The sequence below is a fragment of the Pseudophryne corroboree genome, chromosome 6, assembly GCF_028390025.1.
Source record: "Pseudophryne corroboree isolate aPseCor3 chromosome 6, aPseCor3.hap2, whole genome shotgun sequence".
Classification (NCBI taxonomy): domain Eukaryota; kingdom Metazoa; phylum Chordata; class Amphibia; order Anura; family Myobatrachidae; genus Pseudophryne; species Pseudophryne corroboree.
In genome coordinates, this window is record NC_086449.1 from 440203746 (window position 1) to 440229921 (window position 26176).

The window sequence follows — 26176 nt, forward strand, 5'->3', positions numbered from 1 at the left end:
CACCCATATTCTCATCCTGGTGTACTTCAACAGTGACATCTTCAATTTGAATATCAGGAACTGGACTGTGGGTGCTCCTTCCAGCACTTGCAGGGGGCGTGCAAATGGTGGAAGGAGCCACCTCTTCCCGTCCAGTGTTGGGAAGGTCAGGCATTGCAACCGCCGACACACTTGGACTCTCCTTGGGGATTTGTGATACCATCTCAGAGCGCACAGTTCTTTTCTGTGCTCTTTCCAGCTTAACTCTTTTCATTTTTCTAGTGGGAGGATGAGGGCTACCATCGTCATGTGAAGCTGAACCACTAGTCATGAACATAGCCATCAGCCGTTCCTTGCCACTCCGTGTCGTAAATGGCATATTGGCAAGTTTACGTTTCTCCTCAGACCATTTAAATTTCTTTTTTTGGTTCTTTTTACTAAACTTTGGCTTTTTGGATTTTACATGCCCTCTACTATCACATTGGGCATCAGCCTTGGCAGACAATGTTGATGGCATTTCATCGTCTATGTCATGGCTAGTGGCAGCAGCTTCAGCACTAGGCGGAAGTGGTTCTTATTGATCTTTCCCTATTTTCTCCTCAAAATTTTTGTTCTCCATTATTTTTGGGGAGTTATATGAGACAATATGCGGCACAGGAATGACTGGAATGACTGATGAGACAGGACACTACCACTGGTCTGATGCAGCACAACAGGTGGTTGTAATAATTATTATACTGCAGCAGTGGACATATAGCAGCAGCATATATCGTCACTGGAATTACTGATGAGACAGCACACTACCACCACTGGTCTGATGCAGCACAACAGGTTGTTGTTGTTATAATTATTATACTGCAGCAGTGGACATATAGCAGCAGCGTATATCATCACTGGAATAACTGATGACACAGGACACTACCACTGGTCTGATGCAGCACAACAGGTTGTTGTTATAATTATTATACTGCAGCAGTGGACATATAGCAGCAGCGTATATCGTCACTGGAATTACTGATGACACTGGACACTACCATTGGTCTGGACAACACAGCACCACTTTATACAGCTACACTGGATATATGGCAGCAGAGAACACCAACACTGTGAATGGCTGGACTGATGCAGCACAATACACTGACTACACTGGACTGGTCTGCACAACACATCACCACTTTATACAGCTACACTGGATATATGGCAGTAGAGAACACCAACACTGTGACTGGCTGGACTGATGCAGCACAATACACTGACTACACTGGACTGGTCTGCAAAACACAGCACCACTTATACAGCTACACTGGATATATGGCAGCAGAGAACACCAACACTGTGACTGCCTGGACTGATGCAGCACAATACACTGAGTGACTACACTGGACTAGACTGAGCAGCACAACACTTGCCACCCCACTTTCCCGCCCCAACACACAGACACTGAACACTGAGGACACGTCCTCTCTATACACTCTCCGAGACTGGAGTAAAAATGGCCACGATGTGCGGCTCCTTATATGGAATCCAAATCCCGCGAGAATCCGACAGCGGGATGATGACGTTTTGCCACGTTCGGGTTTCCGAGTCAGGCGGGAAAACCCAAGCCTGACTCGGATCCGGGCTCGGAAGGCAAAGTTCGGTAGGGTTCGGTTCTCTGAGAATCGAACCCGCTCATCTCTAGTTAGAATACAGAAAAAGGTGAGTTTTATAATACACAAACAGGAACACAAATATTGGCAATTCCATTACAATCTGATACAATGTTTGGGCTAGTGCAGTGCAATGGATGTAATGCATTTGGTTTGGAGGAGGTATTGTGGAGACTCAGCTGCTGTCCAATTTGTGAGCAGTTTTCTCTACTGAAGGAGTAGATAGCTAAACTGCATGCTGAGATTTGTAGGATGTCGGTGTCTTTGAGGCCTCCACTGCCTCAGAGAGCCACCAGTAGACATTCTGCCTGGACTACTATGGGCTCTCAAAGGCAGAGATTTCCAGAAGGACACAGACACCTCCCGCAAGCTGTGACACTGCAAAATTCATGCTACTTTTGCAGGGCTGGAAGATACAACTAATAGAGGAACTACAGAACAAGAGGATATGGGGACTTCTACTAACTATAGGTTCAGGAAAAAGAACAGGAAAATTGCATCTCCAAAACGGACTGCACTTCTCTTTGGAGATTCCATTATTAGAGGAAAAAATCTGGGAAATGCAAATGAAGTAGAGAAACAAGTAAGGTGCTTACCTGGAGTCACAGATCCAAGGTATAAAGAGCACATGCTAAGAATAGTGAAGGCAGCAAGAAAAGATGGGGAGGTAGATGTCATTGTCCACCTAGGGATAAATGACCTAGCTAATGCTGAACTTATGGGCAAAAAAGATGAATTTAGGAAGTTAGGGACTGCTCTGAAGCAGGTGGCAACCACTGTAACTTTTTCTGAAGTATTGCCAGTACACCGAGGGGAAGACAGAACTCACTGCATCAGAAATGTCAATGTTTGGTTGAGGACATGGTGCAATGAGGAGAGATTTGGAATTATAGGCCATAGTCACACCCTCTGGCAAGATAGGAGCTTATACAAAAGTGACGGCCTGCACCCATCTTCAAGGGGAACGAGAATACTAACTGAACAGTTTGGATGCTTCATCAAGAACTATTTAAACTAACAGAGGGGGGCAGTGAACCACATAGGAATAAAGCAATCTGCTCCCCCAACCCAGAGGTATTGTTTCTGCAGGCAAAGGGAATAGGAAGCATATCCACAACAACAGAAGATAATTCAGATCAAAACCAAATAAACATAGGCAGAGAGAGGAACATAGCTAGGAACAGGAAAAGCACAAACAAAACTCTAAAAGCTATATGTGCAAATGCTAGGATCTTAGGAAATAAAATCCCAGAACTAGACGTAATAACAATAATGACACGGGATGATCTAGATATTGTGGTAATTACAGAGTCATGGTGCAATGAAAATTATGACTGGGACATCGCTATACTGGGATATACTTTATTTAGGAAGGACATAATGGGGAAAACTGGAGGAGGGGTAGCAATGTATGTAAAAAAAAGCATACATACTACCTTAATACAAAGTATTGAAGAAAAAACTGAGGCCCGTTGGGTGACCATAGAAACAGGGGAGAAGTTGATTCTTCGTTTTGGCGTGATATACAGGCCACCAGGTCAGGAAGAGAAACTGGACAAGAACCTATTGCAGGACATAACTAAAATGGCTTTAAAAGGAGGGGTAATAATCATGGAAGACTTTAATCTTCCTAATGTAAACTTGGAGGTGTCTGTTGCTAGTTCCACTTTAAATTCCCTTCAGGGAGTATCCCTCCACCAATTGTTGAGGGAGCCCACTCGGAAAAATGCAATATTAGACTTCATACTTACAAATGGAGACATAATATCGGACATAAAAGTGGGTGAAAACATGGGATCCAGTGATCATCAAGCAGTATGGTTCAGCATAAAGACAGAGACTGACTCATCCCATACAAAAACAAAGTTATTAGATTTTAGGAAGGCTGATTTTGTAGGGATGGGTAAATGTGTAAGTGAATTTTTGGCAGAGTGGAGGAACTTGGAAGCAGTGCAGGAGAGGTGGGAAACATTAAAAAGTACAATATTAAAGGCAACAGACCTTTGTATCTACAGTGTTAGGAAAAACACAAGGAAAAGGAAGTTAGTGTGGTTTGCAAAAGAAGTAGCAAATATTGGGAAAGCAAAACAGATATCTTTTAGGAAATATAAGCAGACACAAAATAATGAAGACAAAGAGATATATCTTGTTAGACAGAAGGAGACCAACGAGGTAATCAGATGTGCAAAGGCACAAGCTGAGGAGAAAATGGCCCAGTAAGTGGGTAAAGGAGGCAAAACTTTCTTTAGGTATATAAGCAAAAGGAAAAAAAAACAAAAGGCAGAATAATAAAACTAAAGACAGAGACTGGGAGTCTTGTTGAGGGAGACAATGTGGCAGCAGATCATCTTAATAATTATTTTTGCTCAGTATTCACTACTGAAAGAGAGGGAAAGAAGCCACAGTAAAGTTGCAGGGATAGTCAGGAAAATTAAACAAATACATTTACAGAGGATACGGTCCTAACAGTACACACAAAGCTGAACATGGCAAATCTATGGGGCCAGATGGGATACCCCCAAGGATACTAAAAGAACTTAAAGAGGTCTTGGTAGCACCATTAACAGAATTATTCAACCAGTCATTAGCTACAGGAGTAATTCCAGAGGACTGGAAAAGAGCGAACGTAGTCCCACTGCACAAAAGTGGAAGCAAAGAAGAGGCAAACAACTACAGACCAGTGAGTTTTACATCAGTAGTAGGGAAATTCATGGAAACACTCTTAATAGAAAGAGTTGTAGATTATCTCAAATCCAGCAATTTACAGGATCCCAAACAGCATGGATTCACTGGGGGGAGAGCATGTCAAACAATTCTTATTGACTTTTTTGACTGTGTGACTAAAGTGATGGATAAAGGTGGAGCCGTGGATATAAATTACCTAGACTTTAGTAAGGCTTTTGAGACTGTTCCACATCGCAGACAGCTAAATAAACTTGGAAGGTTGGGATTGAATACTAGGATTATTGAATGGATAAGATCTTGGTTGCAGGATAGAAAACAGAGAGTTGTGGTAAATGGAGTGCATTCACAGGAGGGAAATGTTACCAGTGGAGTAACCCAGGGATCTGTACTTGGACCAGTGCTTTTTAATATCTTTATTGGTGACTTTGCAAATGGCATTAAAGGGAAAGTATGCCTTTTTTTCAGATGATACAAAGGTATGCAACAGGGTAGACACACCAAGAGGGGTAAAACAAATGATTGAGGATCTATGTGGACTAGAGGAATGGTGTGATCTCGGAGTCACTATTTCAGGTGACTTAAAGGCAGGTAAGCAATGCAACAAAGCAATGAGGAAGGCTACTCAGATGCTTGGCTGCATTGGGAGAGGAATCAGCAGCTGAAAGAAAGAAGTAATAATGCCACTGTATAGGTCATTGGTACGGCCTCATCTAGAATACTGTGTTCAATTCTGGAGGCCATATCTTCAGAAGGATATTGATTACATTAGAGACTGTACAAATAAGGGCAACTAAAATGGTGCATGGCCTACAAAACATACCCAGAAAGACTAAAAAATCGCAATATGTGTAGTTTGGAGCAGAGAAGGGAAAGGGGGACATGATAGAAACTTTCAAATATATCAAGGGTTTTAACAAAGTCCAGGAGGGAAACATTCTTCAAATGAAGAGAAGCACTGAGACTGGAGGGAGGTAGGTTCATGGGAAATTTGAGTAAACATTACTTCACAGAAAGGGTAGTGGACAAGTAGAATAGCCTCCCATCAGAGGTGGCAGAGGCTAAGACAGTAGATCAAATTAAACATGCATGGGATAGACATAAGGATATTCTTACAAAGAAATAAGGATCAACTAAGGTTTGAGATAAAATTATGGTAAAAAAAGGGGCAGACTAGATAGGTCAAGTGGTTCTTATCTGCCGTCAAAAAAAGTAGTGTTATGTTGTTGTGTCAAATGACGTCAAACATATTTTGTTATTAACTAATTGTAGTAGCAAAAACAGTTATGTCCACAATATTTTTTGAGTTACAGTATGTTTATTTCTAAAAGTAGTTGATTGCCATTGTAACAATGTCACTGATATACTGGCAATGTCTCAATGTGTGCTAAACAAACGTACAAATGTTACATACAGTATTTACTAAAAATGTTTGCAATAACAGTTTGTGTTCTAATCAAATGTTACATATCCATTTTCAGTGAGCCAAAAGTCCACAATAGTGGTCTATGCCCCCACTCAGCCTGAAGATGACGATGATGGAAAAGCTGGTGAGTACATTAGCTTTGGGTTTTTATGTCCAAAAAATGCGTTCAAAATATTAATTTGTCCTTATTTTTTAGGTACATCCACACAAGTGTCTCTTCCAAGGAAGTGAAAGTCAGAAGTGTCAGCCAGGCAAACACACACATGCCGCCAACACAAAAGCAGAAGTCGGCAGTCACAAGCAGGCCACAAGTGTCTCCACCACGATGCTGCATCTCAGAGGTGTCATCCATTCCAACACTCCAACTTCTAGACAGTCCCCCTGCAATGTCACCGCACTCACCACAGCTGCCTGGTGAGTAAAATTTACACAAACAGATTAGGATACATACAATGATTTTGCTGGCTGTCTGGATCCTGGCGGTCAGGATATCAACACCGGAAGGCCAACATCCAACACTGCCGACAGCTGAAAAACTATCTCACAGGTGCTATTCCCACTCGTGGGTGTCCAGGATACCCAGAGTGGTAATAGGACCTGTGGTGAGTGATGCAAGTCTGCAAGGGGTCTCTTAGCGCTCAACCCTCTGCCCCCATTCTGGGTGTGGGGATGCCGCTGTGGAAAATTTTTCAAGCAGAAATCCAACCCTCCAAAAAACGTACGTATTCACTTTCACACACCCACTTGAAGCTAAATGAAACAGTGGAGTACATTTACGAAGGGGTGCTTTTTAAGGAACTGGTGAAGTTAGCCATAGCAACCAATCACATTCTATCTCTAAGATTATAGAAGCAGCTACATAAATGTTAATTAGATTCTGATTGGTTGCAATTGGCAACATCACCACTTCTCATTTGTTTGAAGTTGTAGTGAAATTTACCTTTAGGTTTGTTAACGCATTAGTAAAAGAACATAAAAGTTCACGCTTACACACAACTGCTCATTCATTACAGGGGACCCCATTCTTGATGATAATCAGGCTGTCCAAGATCTGGGAACACAAATGGAGGAAACATTTGTTTTAAATTTACGGCCAATTTCTCCACCTCCAACCACACCAACATATGTGTGTAGGCCACCAACCCAGACAACACCTGCACCCCAAATCACCTCAACAACACCACAAGCACAAACACAGGAACAGGTGTTTTGGAGCAGCTGTACCACCCAGCAGGCTAATAACCTGGATTGTCTGCAGAGGCAGACCCAATTCCTCAGGAGTTTGGCCCATCACCTACCCAGATTGAGCTGCAACACAAGCATTCAAAATACCCAACTAACAAGAATAGGCAACACACTGGAATTAATAAGATCGGACAACAGCCGAATGATGGATGCATTTCAGCGTATCATGTATGAAAACCAGAGGCTTCACCAAAACTACCTACACATATTTGACAACAACCAAATCATACTCCAGAGCATTGCCCGCATTATGGAGAGCCACACAGGAGACCTCAACGCAACACTCACTAACCTGAGCCAGCACCTCACAACACAACAAAGTGACCTTCCAAGCACCAGTTCTGGAGGGACAACACCCTTAATTTCACCGGTTACCTCCCCACCAAGGCGATCCTCCCGCACACGGACAGACTCAACTGGAAAAGGAAGGTCCACCTCCAGAGGGCGCCAGAGGAAATAATAATAAAAAAAATGTCAGTCTGTAATGACAAAATAACATTAATTTTGTTTTTTCCACAATCAAGGCCAGTTTTAAGGCCATGTTTTGTATTTAAATACTTTTTTCTTCTTTTTTGGTGTGAAAAAAAGCACAAAAACAACAAAAAAACTTGTATAACATACATTTGACTTCAGTAATTTGTGTCCATTTTTAAACAAACATACCATATAATTTTAACACAGAAACCACATATATATTACACATGCAGCAGGTGAAAATGTAATGAAGTGTTATTTTTTGAAAGTAGAGATGGTGGCCAAACCAAACAATGAGAATATAGGTAGTATCTTCTAGAAGGTGCAAGATGACTGTTAAGTAGAATGTGATTGGTTGGTACGGACCACATCTCCACTTCCAAAAAATTTATAAAAAACAGAAACCTTAGCCTAAGTCCTTTTGGTGAGAAACTGAGGGGGAAATTTACTAAGCTCCCGATTTTGACCGAGATGCCGTTTTTTCATCAAAGTGTCATCTCGGTAATTTACTAAACACTAATCACGGCAGAGATGAGGGCATTCGTAATTTTTTGCAAGTCCAAGTAAAAAATTACGAATGAATACACCATCGGTCAAAACGCGGCTGTTTAAGTATGAATCTCGGTCATTTACTAAGAAGTGCAAAGCAAAAAACAAACAAACACTGCCGTGAAAAATTACAACTCGTAAAAAAGTGCTAAAAAAAAACAGACCTTTTTTTTTTATTCGTGATTGGATAGGCATGCACGGATCCATGAGATCCGTGCATGTATATCAGTTGGAAGGGGTGGGAAAGTGCTTATTTTTTCAAAAAAAATTGCGTGGGGTCCCCCCTCCTAAGCATAACCAGCCTCGGGCTCTTTGAGCCGATCCTGGTTGCAGAAATATGGGAAAAAAAATGACAGGGGTTCCCCCATATTTAAGCAACCAGCATCAGGCTCTGCGCCTGGTCCTGGTCCCAAAAATACGGGGGACAAAAAGAGTAGGGGTCCCCCGTATTTTTAAAACCAGCACCGGGCTCCACTAGCTGGACAGATAATGCCACAGCCGGGGGTCACTTTTATATAGTGCCCTGCGGCCGTGGCATCAAAAATCCAACTAGTCACCCCTGGCCGGGGTACCCTGGGGGAGTGGGGACCCCTTCAATCAAGGGGTCCCCCCCCCCAGCCACCCAAGGGCCAGGGGTGAAGCCCGAGGCTGTCCCCCCCCATCCAATGGGCTGCGGATGGGGGGGCTGATAGCCTTTGTTGTAAAAGAAAAGATATTGTTTTTAGTAGCAGTACTACAAGTCCCAGCAAGCCTCCCCCGCATGCTGGTACTTGGAGAACCACAAGTACCAGCATGCGGCGGAAAAACTGGCCCGCTGGTACCTGTAGTACTACTACTAAAAAAATACCCAAAAAAAGACAAGACACACACACCGTGAAAGTATAATTTTATTACATACATACACACATACATACATACTTACCTTAAGTTCCCACGCAGGTCGGTCCTCTTCTCCAGTAGAATCCAAGGGGTACCTGTTGAAGAAATTATACTCACGAGATCCAGGGGTCCAGGCTCCTCGGGAAATCCAGGGGTAATCCACGTACTTGAAAAAAAAAAAAAACGGTGTCCCGACCACGAACTGAAAGGGGACCCATGTTTGCACATGGGTCACCTTTCCACGAATGCCAGAAACCCACTTTGACTTCTGTCTAAGTGGGTTTCTTCAGCCAATCAGGGAGCGCCACGTTGTAGCACTCTCCTGATCAGCTGTGTGGTCCTGTCCTCACTGACAGGCAGCACACGGCAGTGTTACAATGTAGCGCCTATGCGCTACATTGTAACCAATGATGGGAACTTTCTGCCCTGCGGTTGACCTAAAGTGACGTCACCGCTGAGCAGAAAGTTCCCATCATTGGTTACAATGTAGCGCATAGGCGCTACATTGTAACACTGCCGTGTGCTGCCTGTCAGTGAGGACAGGACCACACAGCTGATCAGGAGAGTGCTACAACGTGGCGCTCCCTGATTGGCTGAAGAAACCCACTTAGACAGAAGTCAAAGTGGGTTTCTGGCATTCGTGGAAAGGTGACCCATGTGCAAACATGGGTCCCCTTTCAGTTCGTGGTCGGGACACCGGTTTTTTTTTTTTTTCAAGTACGTGGATTACCCCTGGATTTCCCGAGGAGCCTGGACCCCTGGATCTCGTGAGTATAATTTCTTCAACAGGTACCCCTTGGATTCTACTGGAGAAGAGGACCGACCTGCGTGGGAACTTAAGGTAAGTATGTATGTATGTGTGTATGTATGTAATAAAATTATACTTTCACGGTGTGTGTGTCTTGTCTTTTTTTGGGTATTTTTTTAGTAGTAGTACTACAGGTACCAGCGGGCCAGTTTTTCCGCCGCATGCTGGTACTTGTGGTTCTCCAAGTACCAGCATGCGGGGGAGGCTTGCTGGGACTTGTAGTACTGCTACTAAAAACAATATCTTTTCTTTTACAACAAAGGCTATCAGCCCCCCCATCCGCAGCCCATTGGATGGGGGGGGGCAGCCTCGGGCTTCACCCCTGGCCCTTGGGTGGCTGGGGAGGGGACCCCTTGATTGAAGGGGTCCCCACTCCCCCAGGGTACCCCGGCCAGGGGTGACTAGTTGGATTTTTGATGCCACGGCCGCAGGGCACTATATAAAAGTGACCCCCGGCTGTGGCATTATCTGTCCAGCTAGTGGAGCCCGGTGCTGGTTTTAAAAATACGGGGGACCCCTACTCTTTTTGTCCCCTGTATTTTTGGGACCAGGACCAGGCGCAGAGCCCGATGCTGGTTGCTTAAATATGGGGGAACCCCTGTCATTTTTCCCCCCATATTTTTGCAACCAGGATCGGCTCAAAGAGCCCGAGGCTGGTTATGCTTAGGAGGGGGGACCCCACGCATTTTTTTTTATTATTTTACAGTGTTTAATTAAAAAAAAAAAAATAAACTCCAGCACGGATCACACAGATCCGGCCAAGATTGATTGTAAAAAAAGTCGGCAGTGTTTTGCTAATCACTGCCGTAAAAATAGAAAAAAAACCACGAATGACATCGACATCGGAACAAAAGAAAAACCCGAATACGACAGCTTAGTAAATTAGTCGTAATCAATTCAAAAAGTTGCAGTTTTACACTTTCGATGTCATTCGTGATTGAACTTTGACCTGAAACGGGAAAATACGAATCTTAGTAAATTTACCCCTGAATGTTAAAATAAACACCTACTTATTTAAGTAAACACACTGATATTGTATACAGTATGTGATTAAAAAAACAATCTTGCCCTCATACAAAGTGATGAAAGGTTTTTAAAGATGGAAATGATTACACATAGGATATTTTAGGACATAAACATACATAGATGTTATAATATAGTGTAATCGGAAACATTTATTATTCAGACTGTTTGTAGAATATTAACACAAAGGGATAAGTCTTTAGTTCCACTTTTTTTTTAAATACATTACAGTAGTGGAATTATACTTACCTGAAAAATGTTGTTCTATTAGTTGCTGCCTTAACACCCTCCCTACATCTGTACTCCAACTGTCGCCAGATGGTACTAACTCCTCTACTTGCTGACTGCTTTCTTCAACGTCATGTGGCAGATGTTGTTACAAGCACATGTTATGAAGAAAACAGCAGCAGAACACAATTCTAGTCACCTTTAAGGGACTATACAACAAAAGGCTTGCAGACTTATCCAGACACCGAAACCTAGATTTCAGTACCCCAAAACATCTTTCTAACACTGTCCGAGTGACCTTACAGTATGTGCATGATTGTAATTGTGTTCAGTAGGGGAATCAGGACATGACAATGGAGTTAGAAGCCAAGAGAAAACAGCCATACCCAGCCTGAAACACCTGAAACACATAGATAGTATAGAATGTACAGTAGGTATACAGCAACATATTGGGTACATAGAGGGTATTTGTTTTTCTGCAAAACAAAAGCCAAATATATAGTTACATACCCAGCAGCGACCCATCTGGGATTTGTCCACCTACAAATTTTTCATAGAGGGATGACTGACTGAGTACGAAGGAGTAATGACATCTGCCAGAGTATCCAACAACAACACTCATACACCTGCACAAGCTGATGACTATGTTCAGTTTCCTGACCCTGGGTTCTTCCAGACTGGTGGCACAGTCTGAGGAATCCCACAGCAACCAGCACATCACTGCAGCACAGCGGAGAAGTAATTTTTGTGAGTGGGAAGTGAATAATTTGCTTAGTCCCCTTTTAAAGGTATCAGAATTCAGGTGTGATTAATGGGTAAGTTGACACACATGTTAAACATGGCAGTTCTATTTGAAAGCTCAATTTTTTTTTTTACGAATCACGGCCTTTTGCAGCCATTTTTAAGCTTTTCCGTTCTAGGTTCCAAATGCGAATCCATGATAGATTCCCATGTTGTATGAAATAACAGCCATGTTTGATTGTGTATTGATTCATATTTATGTTGTCGACCGTGAAATACAATACAATACAAATTGGAGCAACACTGACGTGTTTAGTAAATTTCTGAGTTGCATTTTCGGGCGAAAATGCAAACTCAAATCAAATCAGGATCTTAGTACATTTCCACCAGTGTGTACTTCTACTACACAGCTTCTTTATCACAAAATATATCTATTTATAAATATATAATAGATATTTACTGTATATTTCTATTTATAGATCTATACATAATACTATATTGTATATCTATTATAAATCTATCAAGGTTTCTGTCCTATGAGTTTAAAACTCCAGAAATATGTTTGTAAATGACTTGGTGAGAGCTATTTCAGCTTCTGTAAAAGCCAGATAGGGTTCCAGAGGTTATGAATGGAGAGTGAGGGAGGCTCCATCAATTAGGCCAGACCGGGTATTTACGGCCTTCGCTTCAGAGAAGGCTAATCAGTGCTTACACCTGCGTGTGTTAAATGCCTTTCAGCATGGACAGGAAGTGAGACACCAATGCAGCCTGAAGTGAGTGATGTATTGAATTGCTGTTTTGGTGAGTTGTACACTGGGGGGTAATTTACTAAAGCGTCTTAAAATGAAAAGAGGCGATGTAGCAACCAATCAGATACTGTATTTCATTTCTCTATTGCATCCTAAAAAATGATAAACACAATCTGATTGGTTGCTATGGGCAACATCACACTTTTAATTTTTAGAAACTTTTGTAAATTTACCCCTAGGTCCTTCTCATACATAGTAAGGGAAACTGTATGTCTAGTCAAAGCCGGACTGGCTAGGGTTTGTGTTTATGTTTTATGTTTGCTGCAAATAAAAATAACTGAGGCTATTTGTATCAAATACCATAAAATACTCTATATGGGGGAGATCCAGGCGTTGGACATTTCTTTGTCTCCAAAAGGTAATATGAAAGTTGGTAACCACAATCAGATATTGGTATTTCAAATGATATGGAGGGATTTTCTGTACCTCAGCTCACCTTAACTAGGTGGAATAAAGCCTTAAAGGTATCTTTATTCATTCAGTGGATCTCGTGTGGTCATACATCATCCAGAACACTCAGGTAGAAATTTCCTCAAAGACAGGTAAAACAAAATGGCTCCTCATAGTGTTTAAAAGTTTAAAATAAGTTTTATTTACAGCATGCAATTGGTGAAAAATAAAGAAAATTACAGTACATATAGTACAGTACATACAGTACATACAGTACAACTCAGGCGTGTCTGGACCATTGCGGATGCGGGCCTTGGCAGCTGTGTGATGTCACACGCAGCAGCTGTGACCCAAAATGCAGCGGTTATCCACCTGCCAGCACAGCTGGGCTGTGCAGGTAGGGAGCTACTTGGCGGGAGTGAAAGCATCACCGATGTTGACTTTGAGGATCCGGCTTACACTAAGCATGGGAGGAACTTATATGATCAAATCTCCTGAAGCTGAACCTTTGAGTTGATTATGTGAACTAAGCCATCTGTCATTGCAATGGATGATTGCCGAATTTGTAATTTGTTCAAGTAGGCTTGGTCTAAGCTGTCTCGTGAGGGTCAGATCATTTAACTTGCAGCCGGATGATCATCTCTGGAACTTTGTACTGAAAATCAGTCTGAGCCAAGGCCACCTTATCTAGGTCATCATAAAAGAGGCACAAAGCGGCAAAGAAGGCATCTACTAAAAGAACGACTAGACTGCTGGATTCAACCTAAAAGCCCAAGATTGTGGATCACTCTGCAGAAGGGAAATAATAATACCCATTCACCACTGTTCTGATGTGAATGAATGTAAATAAAATATAACTTGCAGGTTTCCCTAAAATTACGGAAAGGCCTGCAGTTTCCTAAAAAGTGATTCATGCAAGTTTAATTTGGGTTCTCCACCGTATACTGGGTGTGTATTTTCTTGTGAAGCTACTATTTGAGACCTACTCTGAGTGTATGTGTGACAATATAGATTTACCAAGATTTCAGTGTCTGGCCCAGTGTCTTTTGGCTTGTGATAATGTTATGCCAATACCAATGAAGTGCTTATAAGACCCCTATTACTATGGAAGAGCATGCAGTCTAGAGCAAGAGGGGACATTGAGGTAGAGATGTAGCCATGCACATCCGAGATGGCTTCATCGCAGGCATGCACTTCCGGCGTGACTAGGTGATCCGTCTGCTTAGTCACGCAAGGGTGCACAGAGACGCTCCCATTGTGAGCGTCTCCATCTGGGTGCGCAACGGAGATGCTCTCCCATTCTAGTGAATGGGGCGCGTGCCCAGGCCATATGGAGATGCTCTCGGCATTAGGTGCGCACGGGCGGGCTCACCTAGGCACAGACGGAGCCACAACTAGCGTGGCTCCATCTGTAAATGTAATAATAGAATAGCTTACGTGATGTTGGCTTCATCGAGTTTCTATCGAGTCTGACCAATGTTTTAAAGCGGCAATCATTTTAAAAGCAAAACTAACCTGGTTTTGCCTTTTAAATTATTGCTGCATTAAAACATTGGACAGACTTGCCAGAAACTCGCCAATTCCTGCATCATGTAAGCTATTAGTGTTTCCCCATTGTCCCAAATCTTCACAGCAACCTACTCGATAGCAAGAGATGTCAGTAGTACCAGGAATCTGGGGCCATTGTAACTGACGCCATGATTGTAAAATGTGCTCATTTTTACTTGGAAACATTTAGCTAGAACCTAACCTGGCAAATCCATGCATTTTACTTCAAATACAAATAAATCTTAAAATGCAAGTTAAGCTATTTGACATTTATATATTATATATTAATTATATATTTATTATATATTATATTAATAGCTGAATAGGGATGTATCGAGAGCCCAGCGTTTGGGATGCCGACAGTCAGAATGCCGTCAGCGGCGTCCCGCTGCTCAGGATCCCGACACCTATTTGATGAGTAATCTACTTCTAACCCCTAATCCCCTAAACCCTCCTTTCCCGCAGCATGACCCTACCCACCCTTCCCCAGCAGCCTAACCCTCCCCGGTGGTTCCATAACCTAAATCCCCCTTCTTGTGGGACGCGGCCACAGTGCCGACGCTGAAATCCTGACTAGCTGTGAAATCCCGCCGTCGGAATCCCGGCAACACAGGCTCTTCTCCCTTTATGGGTGTCCCATAGAGGGAGAATATAACCTGTGGCGAACGCAGTGAGCCACCGTGCCTGCAGCATGGCGAGCACAGTGAGCATTCAAAGGGCTTGCTAGCGCTCACCCCATTGCTGGCATACTGGTGGCAAGGATCCCGCTGACAATATACTGACGGCCGGGATTCCGGCCACCGGTTTTTCATACCAATTCCCTTCCCGCAGCCTAAACCTAACCCTCACTACCCCATGCAGCCCAATCCTAACCCTCCCCGGGGGTGCCTAACCTCCCTGCAGCCTAACCCTATCATCCCCCCCCCCCTTCAGTCTAACCCTAACCCTCCCCCCACAGCCTAAACCTAACCCCCCCCCCCCCCTCTACCCCCCGCCCTGCGTGGCATCCCACTAAGGACACCCGGATGAGCTCGATCAGGATTCCGGCATTCAGAATCCCGGTACTGGCATTTCAATTTATGTTAGGATGCCGGTGTTGGATGCAAGACACCATCACAAGGCTGATCACAGGTGTAGTTTCATATTAATTATTATGCCAAGACACCCTTATTTTATAGTGACGACTGACTTGGAATGCCTTCCATTCTGCACATATTATATATATATATATATATATATATATATATATATATATATATATTTATTTATTTTTGGAGATTTGCACAGACCACCAGTATTCACCATGCACAGAAACAATATACCCACCCAAATCTAACTCTCTCTGCACATCTGAACCCAACTACAGTGCAACATAGTTTTGCCCATTAGTGGGGGTAATTCAGAGTGATTGCAGCAGCAAATTTGTTAGCAGTTGGACAAAACCATGGGGGTAATTCTGAGTTGGACACAGCAGGAATTTTGTTAGCAGTTGGGCAAAACCATGTGCACTGCAGGGGAGGCAGATATAACATGTGCAGAAAGAGTTAGATTTGGGTGGGTTATTTTGTTTCTGTGCAGGGTAAATACTGGCTGCTTTATTTTTATACTGCAATTTAGATTGCAGATTGAACACACCACACCCAAATCTAACTCTCTCTGCACATGTTAAATCTGCCTCCCCTGCAGTGCACATGGTTTTGTCCAACTGCTAACAAAGTTCCTGCTGCGATCAACTTGGAATTACCCCCCATGTGCACTGCAGGGGGGACAGATATAACATGTGCAGAGAGAGTTAGATTTGGGTGGGTATATTGTTTCTGTGCATGGTGAATACTGGTGGTCTGTGCAAATCTCCAAAAATAAATAAATATATATATATATATATATATATATATATATATATAAAATATGTGCAGAATGGAAGGCATTCCAAGTCAGTCGTCACTATAAAATAAGGGTGTCTTGGCATAATAATTAATATGAAACTGCACCTGTGATCAGCCTTGTGATGGTGTGGGTGGGTTATTTTGTTTCTGTGCAGGGTACATCCATGGCTGCTTTATTTTTACACTGGAATTTAGATTTCAGTTTGAACACACCCCACCCAAATCTAACTCTCTCTGCACATGTTATATCTGCCTCCCCTGCAGCGCACATGGTTTTGAACAACTCTGAATTAGGCCCACTGTGCATTTTTGGTTTGCTAACAAACCTGAATAACCCCCTTGGTTCAGATCAGATCTCATCGGGAGATCTGGACTAATTTTTGGCTCGGATCCACAAATTTCGGGTAGATTCAGATATTCGATTCATCACGGGGCATAATATATTTATTTTTCAATACAAGGAAGAGCAGGCCAGAAGTCTTATATACAGATAATTGTGCATACAAGTGCTTTGCAGAAGCAATAGATGTAGCATTGACAGTGGAAAGTAGAGCATGTTTTATTTTGCCCATTTTTATTCCATCATCAGTCTCTGTAAAGTACTCGTGTGCATTGTTATCTGTTTCTCTATTGAGGTTAGTGATCTCTATGTAGCTGTCCATCACTCTTCTGCACTCCTGTCAAAAACCTGAACAGACTAGTGATGTGCACCGGAAATTTTTCGGGTTTTGTGTTTTATTTTTGGATTCGGTCCCGCTGCCGTGTTTTGGATTCGGACGCGTTTTGGCAAAACCTCCCTGAAAATTTTTTGTCGGATTCGGGTGTGTTTTGGATTCGGGTGTTTTTTTTACAAAAAAACCCTCAAAAACAGCTTAAATCATAGAATTTGGGGGTCATTTTGATCCCATAGTATTATTAACCTCAATAACCATAATTTCTAGTGATGAGCGGGTTCGGTTCCTCGGAAACCGAACCCCCCCGAACTTCACCCATTTTACACGGGTCCGAGGCATACTCGGATTCTCCCGTATGGCTCGGTTAACCCGAGCGCGCCCGAACGTCATCATCCCGCTGTCGGATTCTCGCGAGATTCGGATTCTATATAAGCAGCCGCGCGTCGCCGCCATTTTCACTCGTGCATTGGAAATGTTAGGGAGAGGACGTGGCTGGCGTCCTCTCCGTTTATTCATTGTTGAGTTGATGCAAATATTTGTGCTTGCTTATATCATTGTGGGGACTGGGGAGCAGCTTTATATTAATATAGGAGGAGTACAGTGCAGAGTTCTGCTGATCAGTGACCACCAGTTTTATCCGTTCTCTGCCTGAAAAAAACGCTCCTTATCTGTGCTCAGTGTGCTGCATATATCTGTGCTCACACTGCTTAATTGTGGGGACTGGGGAGCAGCTGTATTATATAGGAGGAGTACAGTGCAGAGTTTTGCTGACAGTGACCACCAGTATACGTTGTCTGCCTGAAAAACACTCCATATCTGTGCTCAGTGTGCTGCATATATCTGTGCTCACACTGCTTTATTGTGGGGACTGGGGACCACCAGTATAATATTATATAGGAGGCGTACAGTGCAGAGTTTTGCTGACCAGTGACCACCAGTATACGTTGTCTGCCTGAAAAACACTCCATATCTGTGCTGCATTGTGTAGTATATAGTAGTACAGTGCATAATTTTGCTGACCACCAGTATACAATATATAGCATTACGGTACAGTAGGCCACTGCTGTACCTACCTCTGTGTCGTCAAGTATACTATCCATCCATACCTGTGGTGCATTTCAGTTTTGCACAGTTTGCTGACCACCAGTATATAATATATAGCATTACGGTACAGTAGGCCACTGCTGTACCTACCTCTGTGTCGTCAAGTATACTATCCATCTAGATTCTATACCTGTGGTGCATTTCAGTTGTGCAGTTTGCTGACACAGTGACCACCAGTATATAAAGCAGTACGGTACGGAAGGCCACTGCTGTACCTACCTCTGTGTCGTCAAGTATACTATCCATCTACATTCTATACCTGTGGTGCATTTTAGTTTTGCAGTTTGCTGACAGTGACCACCAGTATATATAGCAGTACGGTACGGTAGGCCACTGCTGTACCTACCTCTGTGTCGTCAAGTATACTATCCATCTAGATTCTATACCCGAGGTGCATTTCAGTTGTGCAGTTTGCTGACACAGTGACCACCAGTATATATAGCAGTACGGTACGGAAGGCCACTGCTGTACCTACCTCTGTGTCGTCAAGTATACTATCCATCTAGATTCTATGCCTGTGGTGCATTTCAGTTGTGCAGTTTGCTGACACAGTGACCACCAGTATATATAGCAGTACGGTACGGAAGGCCACTGCTGTACCTACCTCTGTGTCGTCAAGTATACTATCCATCTAGATTCTATACCTGTGGTGCATTTCAGTGGTGCAGTTTGCTGACACAGTGACCACCAGTATATGTAGCAGTACGGTACGGAAGGCCACTGCTGTACCTACCTCTGTGTCGTCAAGTATACTATCCATCTAGATTCTATACCTGTGGTGCATTTTAGTTTTGCAGTTTGCTGACACAGTGACCACCAGTATATATAGCAGTACGGTACGGTAGGCCACTGCTCTACCTACCTCTGTGTCGTCAAGTATACTATCCATCTACATTCTATACCTGTGGTGCATTTTAGTTTTGCAGTTTGCTGACAGTGACCACCAGTATAAAGAGCAGTACGGTACGGAAGGCCACTGCTGTACCTACCTCTGTGTCGTCAAGTATACTATCCATCTACATTCTATACCTGTGGTGCATTTTAGTTTTGCAGTTTGCTGACAGTGACCACCAGTATATATAGCAGTACGGTACGGTAGGCCACTGCTGTACCTACCTCTGTGTCGTCAAGTATACTATCCATCTAGATTCTATACCTGTGGTGCATTTCAGTTGTGCAGTTTGCTGACACAGTGACCACCAGTATATATAGCAGTACGGTACGGAAGGCCACTGCTGTACCTACCTCTGTGTCGTCAAGTATACTATCCATCTAGATTCTATGCCTGTGGTGCATTTCAGTTGTGCAGTTTGCTGACACAGTGACCACCAGTATATATAGCAGTACGGTACGGAAGGCCACTGCTGTACCTACCTCTGTGTCGTCAAGTATACTATCCATCTAGATTCTATACCTGTGGTGCATTTCAGTTGTGCAGTTTGCTGACACAGTGACCACCAGTATATATAGCAGTACGGTACAGAAGGCTACTGCTGTACCTACCTCTGTGTCATCAAGTATACTATCCATCCATACCTGTGGTGCATTTCAGTTTTGCACAGTTTGCTGACCACCAGTATATAATATATAGCATTACGGTACAGTAGGCCACTGCTGTACCTACCTCTGTGTCGTCAAGTATACTATCCATCTAGATTCAATACCTGTGGTGCATTTCAGTTGTGCAGTTTGCTGACACAGTGACCACCAGTATATATAGCAGTACGGTAGGCCACTGCTGTACCTACCTCTGTGTCGTCAAGTATACTATCCATCTACATTATATACCTGTGGTGCATTGTAGTTTTGCAGTTTGCTAACAGTGACCACCAGTATATATAGCAGTACGGTACGGTAGGCCACTGCTGTACCTACCTCTGTGTCGTCAAGTATACTATCCATCTAGATTCCATACCTGTGGTGCATTTCAGTTGTGCAGTTTGCTGACACAGTGACCACCAGTACATATAGCAGTACGGTACGGAATGCCACTGCTGTACCTACCTCTGTGTCGTCAAGTATACTATCCATCTACATTCTATACCTGTGGTGCATTTTAGTTTTGCAGTTTGCTGACAGTGACCACCAGTATATATAGCAGTACGGTACGGAAGGCCACTGCTGTACCTACCTCTGTGTCGTCAAGTATACTATCCATCTAGATTCCATACCTGTGGTGCATTTCAGTTGTGCAGTTTGCTGACACAGTGACCACCAGTATATATAGCAGTACGGTACGGAAGGCCACTGCTGTACCTACCTCTGTGTCGTCAAGTATACTATCCATCTACATAATATACCTGTGGTGCATTTTAGTTTTGCAGTTTGCTGACAGTGACCACCAGTATATATAGCAGTACGGTACGGAAGGCCACTGCTGTACCTACCTCTGTGTCATCAAGTATACTATCCATCTAGATTCTATACCTGTGGTGCATTTCAGTTGTGCAGTTTGCTGACACAGTGACCACCAGTATATATAGCAGTACGGTAGGCCACTGCTGTACCTACCTCTGTGTCGTCAAGTATACTATCCATCTACATTCTATACCTGTGGTGCATTGTAGTTTTGCAGTTTGCTAACAGTGACCACCAGTATATATAGCAGTACGGTACGGTAGGCCACTGCTGTACCTACTTCTGTGTCGTCAAGTATACTATCCATCTAGATTCCATACCTGTGGTGCATTTCAGTTGTGCAGTTTGCTGACACAGTGACCACCAGTATATATAGCAGTACGGTACGGAAGGCCACTGCTGTACCTACCTCTGTGTCGTCAAGTATACTATCCATCTACATTCTATACCTGTGGTGTATTTTAGTTTTGCAGTTTGCTGACAGTGACCACCAGTATATATAGCAGTACGGTACGGAAGGCCACTGCTGTACCTACCTCTGTGTCGTCAAGTATACTATCCATCTAGATTCCATACCTGTGGTGCATTTCAGTTGTGCAGTTTGCTGACACAGTGACCACCAGTATATATAGCAGTACGGTATGGAAGGCCACTGCTGTACCTACCTCTGTGTCGTCAAGTATACTATCCATCTACATTCTATACCTGTGGTGCATTTTAGTTTTGCAGTTTGCTGACAGTGACCACCAGTATATATAGCAGTACGGTACGGAAGGCCACTGCTGTACCTACCTCTGTGTCGTCAAGTATACTATCCATCTAGATTCTATACCTGTGGTGCATTTCAGTTGTGCAGTTTGCTGACACAGTGACCACCAGTATATATAGCAGTACGGTAGGCCACTGCTGTACCTACCTCTGTGTCGTCAAGTATACTATCCATCTAGATTCTATACCTGTGGTGCATTGTAGTTTTGCAGTTTGCTAACAGTGACCACCAGTATATATAGCAGTACGGTACGGTAGGCCACTGCTGTACCTACCTCTGTGTCATCAAGTATACTATCCATCTACATTCTATACCTGTGGTGCATTTTAGTTTTGCAGTTTGCTGACAGTGACCACCAGTATATATAGCAGTACGGTACGGAAGGCCACTGCTGTACCTACCTCTGTGTCGTCAAGTATACTATCCATCTAGATTCTATACCTGTGGTGCATTTCAGTTGTGCAGTTTGCTGACACAGTGACCACCAGTATATATAGCAGTACGGTAGGCCACTGCTGTACCTACCTCTATGTCGTCAAGTATACTATCCATCTACATTATATACCTGTGGTGCATTTCAGTTGTGCGCAGTATATATAGTAGTAGGCCATTGCTATTGATACTGGCATATAATTCCACACATTAAAAAATGGAGAACAAAAATGTGGAGGTTAAAATAGGGAAAGATCAAGATCCACTTCCACCTCATGCTGAAGCTGCTGCCACTAGTCATGGCCGAGACGATGAAATGCCATCAACATCGTCTGCCAAGGCCGATGCCCAATGTCCTAGTAGAGAGCATGTAAAATCCAAAAAAACAAAAGTTCAGTAAAATGACCCAAAAATCAAAATTGAAAGCGTCTGATGAGAAGCGTAAACTTGCCAATATGCCATTTACGACACGGAGTGGCAAGGAACGGCTGAGGCCCTGGCCTATGTTCATGGCTAGTGGTTCAGATTCACATGAGGATGGAAGCACTCATCCTCTCGCTAGAAAAATGAGAAGACTTAAGCTGGCAAAAGCACAGCAAAGAACCGTGCGTTCTTCTAAATCACAAATCTCCAAGGAGAGTCCAATTGTGTCGGTTGCGATGCCTGACCTTCCCAACACTGGACGGGAAGAGCTTGCGCCTTCCACCATTTGCACGCCCCCTGCAAGTGCTGGAAGGAGCACCCGCAGTCCAGTTCCTGATAGTCAAATTGAAGATGTCACTGTTGAAGTACACCAGGATGAGGATATGGGTGTTGCTGGCGCTGGGGAGGAAATTGACAAGGAGGATTCTGATGGTGAGGTGGTTTGTTTAAGTCAGGCACCCGGGGAGACACCTGTTGTCCGTGGGACGAATATGGCCATTGACATGCCTGGTCAAAATAGAAAAAAAAATCAGCTCTTCGGTGTGGAATTATTTCAACACAAATGCAGACAACAGGTGTCAAGCCGTGTGTTGCCTTTGTCAAGCTGTAATAAGTAGGGGTAAGGACGTTAACCACCTCGGAACATCCTCCCTTATACGTCACCTGCAGCGCATTCATCATAATTCAGTGACAAGTTCAAAAACTTTGGATGACAGCGGAAGCAGTCCACTGACCACTAAATCCCTTCCTCTTGTAACCAAGCTCCTGCAAACCACACCACCAACTCCCTCAGTGTCAATTTCCTCCTTACCCAGGAAAGCCAATAGTCCTGCAGGCCATGTCACTGGCAAGTCTGACGAGTCCTCTCCTGCCTGGGATTCCTCCGATGCATCCTTGAGTGTAACGCCTACTGCTGCTGGCGCTGCTGTTGTTGCTGCTGGGAGTCGATCGTCATCCCAGAGGGGAAGTCGGAAGACCACTTGTACTACTTCCAGTAATCAATTGACTGTCCAACAGTCCTTTGCGAGGAAGATGAAATATCACAGCAGTCATCCTGCTGCAAAGCAGATAACTCAGGCCTTGGCAGCCTGGGCGGTGAGAAACATGGTTCCGGTATCCACCGTTAATTCAGAGGCAACTAGAGACTTGATTGAGGTATCGTGTCCCCGGTAACAAATACCATCTAGGTTCCATTTCTCTAGGCAGGCGATACCAAAAATGTACACAGACATCAGAAAAAGAGTCACCAGTGTCCTAAAAAATGCAGTTGTACCCAATGTCCACTAAACCACGGACATGTGGAGAAGTGGAGCAGGGCAGACTCAGGACTATATGACTGTGACAGCCCACTGGGTAGATATATTGCCTCCCGCAGCAAGAACAGGTAAGCAAGTATGGTGTAGTGCTCCTTTTTCAAAATGACTTTGCTGTGCAGTACAATATGCATTGTAGGGTTAAATCAGCGCAAGGGACACTGTATGAGCTGTCCAAGGAACTTACTGACAGACAATTTGCAAACACAACACAGGAGTAATATGTTGCCACCCACAAGGCAGATGACGTATGTACGAAAAATCGACTGACATATAGTGAGATTATTGAGAATACATACACACTGGCCGATATCAGGGGGTTTTGGCCAAGATTTTGGGTCTGGGCCGTTTCAGAGAAAAATCGGTTGTTTGGGTGTGTGTGTACGATTTGACAGAAATATTGCCGAAACGCCAAAACGATCATTCGTACACACTATACGATTAATCAGACCGATGTCCCAATTATTGGCAAATTGCCCCAATAATTGTATAGTGTGTCCCTAGCATTACAAGAAACCACATGCTGGAGTAAAGGAACAAGGCATTTCCCAACAGATATGCTGCTACAGCAATTAAGCATACAGAATAGAGCTGCAAATAAACTGACAGAACAGAGCTGTGCAGACAGCACACTAACAAGGAGTCTGGGGGAGTGGTAAAAGAGCCCAGTAATGACCTTGGACATTAATGTAATCATTGGTCTTTTTATACTCTGGTTACTGTATAGAATACAGTATTAATATATAACTCTATATATGATCTTTACTATAGGCTGTATCAAAGACTTCAATAATATAAATAAGTGGTCAGGAAATGGTTAAACATACCATAAAAAATAAATACACAAACATAATAGAACCAGTACTGCACTTTCTAAGCACACATTCTCCCACCTCATGGTAAGGCTCCTGTCTCTTCTACCTGGTAGCTACTGTCTAGTCAAATGCACGGATTGAGGACTCGGATCCACATACACAGCAAACTTGGTAGAAGAAGCTACTACCACTGGCCATGTGCAGCAGCTCTGCTCTGTACCTTAAACTGCATGTTGCGGCAGCAGCTCTAGTAATCGTATTATATACCATTGCTATTGTCAATTTGAGCCACTTGCCAAGAGGAAGGGAATTTCCGGCATCGCCCCCAACCATCTGCGTTTGCCTGTGATGTTACAGGCTGTGATTGAAAACTGGCAGTTAGAAGCTGGTCGGTTGATACTTTATCTCTCTCCAAGGCTTTGTAAATAGACTGCTTAATTTCCCCTTTAACACAGACTTATTCTGTAGGCTGACCTAATCATTTTCTTTGGTGTTTTTTTTTATTTATGCATACTTAATGGATCAGAATGTGAAAATTCTTGTTTAAATACCTCTTGTATGTTCTTTCAAAGTTTTGCCATTTGGATTTCGTTAAAAAAAAAAACCTGCTATACCCATAACATTGTCTAAAGAGGTGAGAATGTAGAACAAACACTGATAAAGCAAGGCAAGTCACTTCAGTAGGAAGAATGCATATCCCTTTCACATGGACTTTAAGAAGCAGAAAAAGGTTCTGACCCCTGAGCAACACTTACAGTATTCCTTTTCCTTTTGTACACTATCCTGGTTTCTCTGTAAAGACTATGTGTATTGACTCTGTATTCTCCAGAAGAATCAATAATACCTATTTTTAGTTTCTTTCAAATCAATCTGTGCTCAGTATCTGCAGGCTGTACGGAGCCAGACTCACGCATGCCTGTGTATTCCAATAGTACAGAAAAGAAAGTTTAACTATCAGCTACAGCACACCCTTTAACATAAGCCTCATTTACAACAACTAGGTTCTACCTTAGGCATTAAAAGGAAAAGTGTCACAGGTCCAAATATTGGACCAAATACATTATTATTAAGGTCATGTTAACTTGCTACTACTACTATCACTACTACTACTACTACTACTATCACTACTACTACTACTACTACTACTACTACTACTAATGCTGCTGCTGGGCTGCCATCAGAAATTGGTTCCAGTGTGTTTCTGCATCTCCAGCCCTGCAGTGTCTCTCCAGCCCTAGTCAGCCCCCATTTGTCTCTGTAGCCAGCCAGACCCCCTTCTGTTCTCTCCAGCCAGGCAGGCCCCCCCTCCTCCATTTTGTCTCTCTTTAGCCAGCCAGGCCTCCTTCTGTTCTCCAGCCAGGCGGTCTCACTTCTGTTCGCTCCAGCAAGCCAGCCCCCCCTTCTGTCTTCCTTCTATACTTTCCAGCCAGCCAGTCCCCCTTCTGTTCTATCTAGCCAGCAAGTCCCCCTTTTATTCTCTTTAGCCAGCCAGCCATCACCCCCCACTTCTGTCTCTCTCTAGCCAGCCAGCCTGCCCCCCCTCTGTACTCCCTAGCCAGCCTGCCTCCCTTATGTCTCTAGCCAGCTCCCCTTATGTCTCTCGACAGCCAGATCCCCTTCTATACTCTCCAGCTAGTCCTCCTTCTGTTCCCTCCAGCCAGCCACCCCCTCATTCTGTTTCACTAGCCTGACAGCTCCCTTTCAGTACTATCCAGCCGGTCCCCCTTCTGTTCTCCCCAGCATGCCGCAAGCCAGCCCCCCCTTCTGTCTCTAGTCAGCCCGTCCTCTTTCTATACTCTCCAGCCAGCCAGTCCCCCTTCTGTCTCTCTAGCCAGCCAGTCTTCCTTCTGCATACCTCCCAACATGACCCTCTCCAGGAGTGACAGAATGCTCTGCTTCTGAGCTTTTCTCTTAATTTGTGATTGCTGCACCTGTTTTGAACAGATTAATGGATAAGGTGTTTCAACACAGG

The 26176-nt window shown here is 43.6% G+C and overlaps 1 long non-coding RNA gene across 2 annotated transcripts in view; it reads left to right on the forward strand.

Annotated features, from left to right (window-relative positions):
• Positions 1-7527, forward strand: part of LOC134935349 (uncharacterized) — a 33943-nt gene extending 26416 nt beyond the window's left edge. For both annotated transcript variants that reach the window (XR_010180078.1, XR_010180077.1), the window contains exons 2-4: positions 5792-5860; positions 5933-6150; positions 6750-7527. This is a non-coding gene — a long non-coding RNA (uncharacterized LOC134935349). The remainder of the gene's footprint in view (positions 1-5791; positions 5861-5932; positions 6151-6749) is intronic.
• The last annotated feature ends 18649 nt before the right edge of the window (positions 7528-26176 follow it).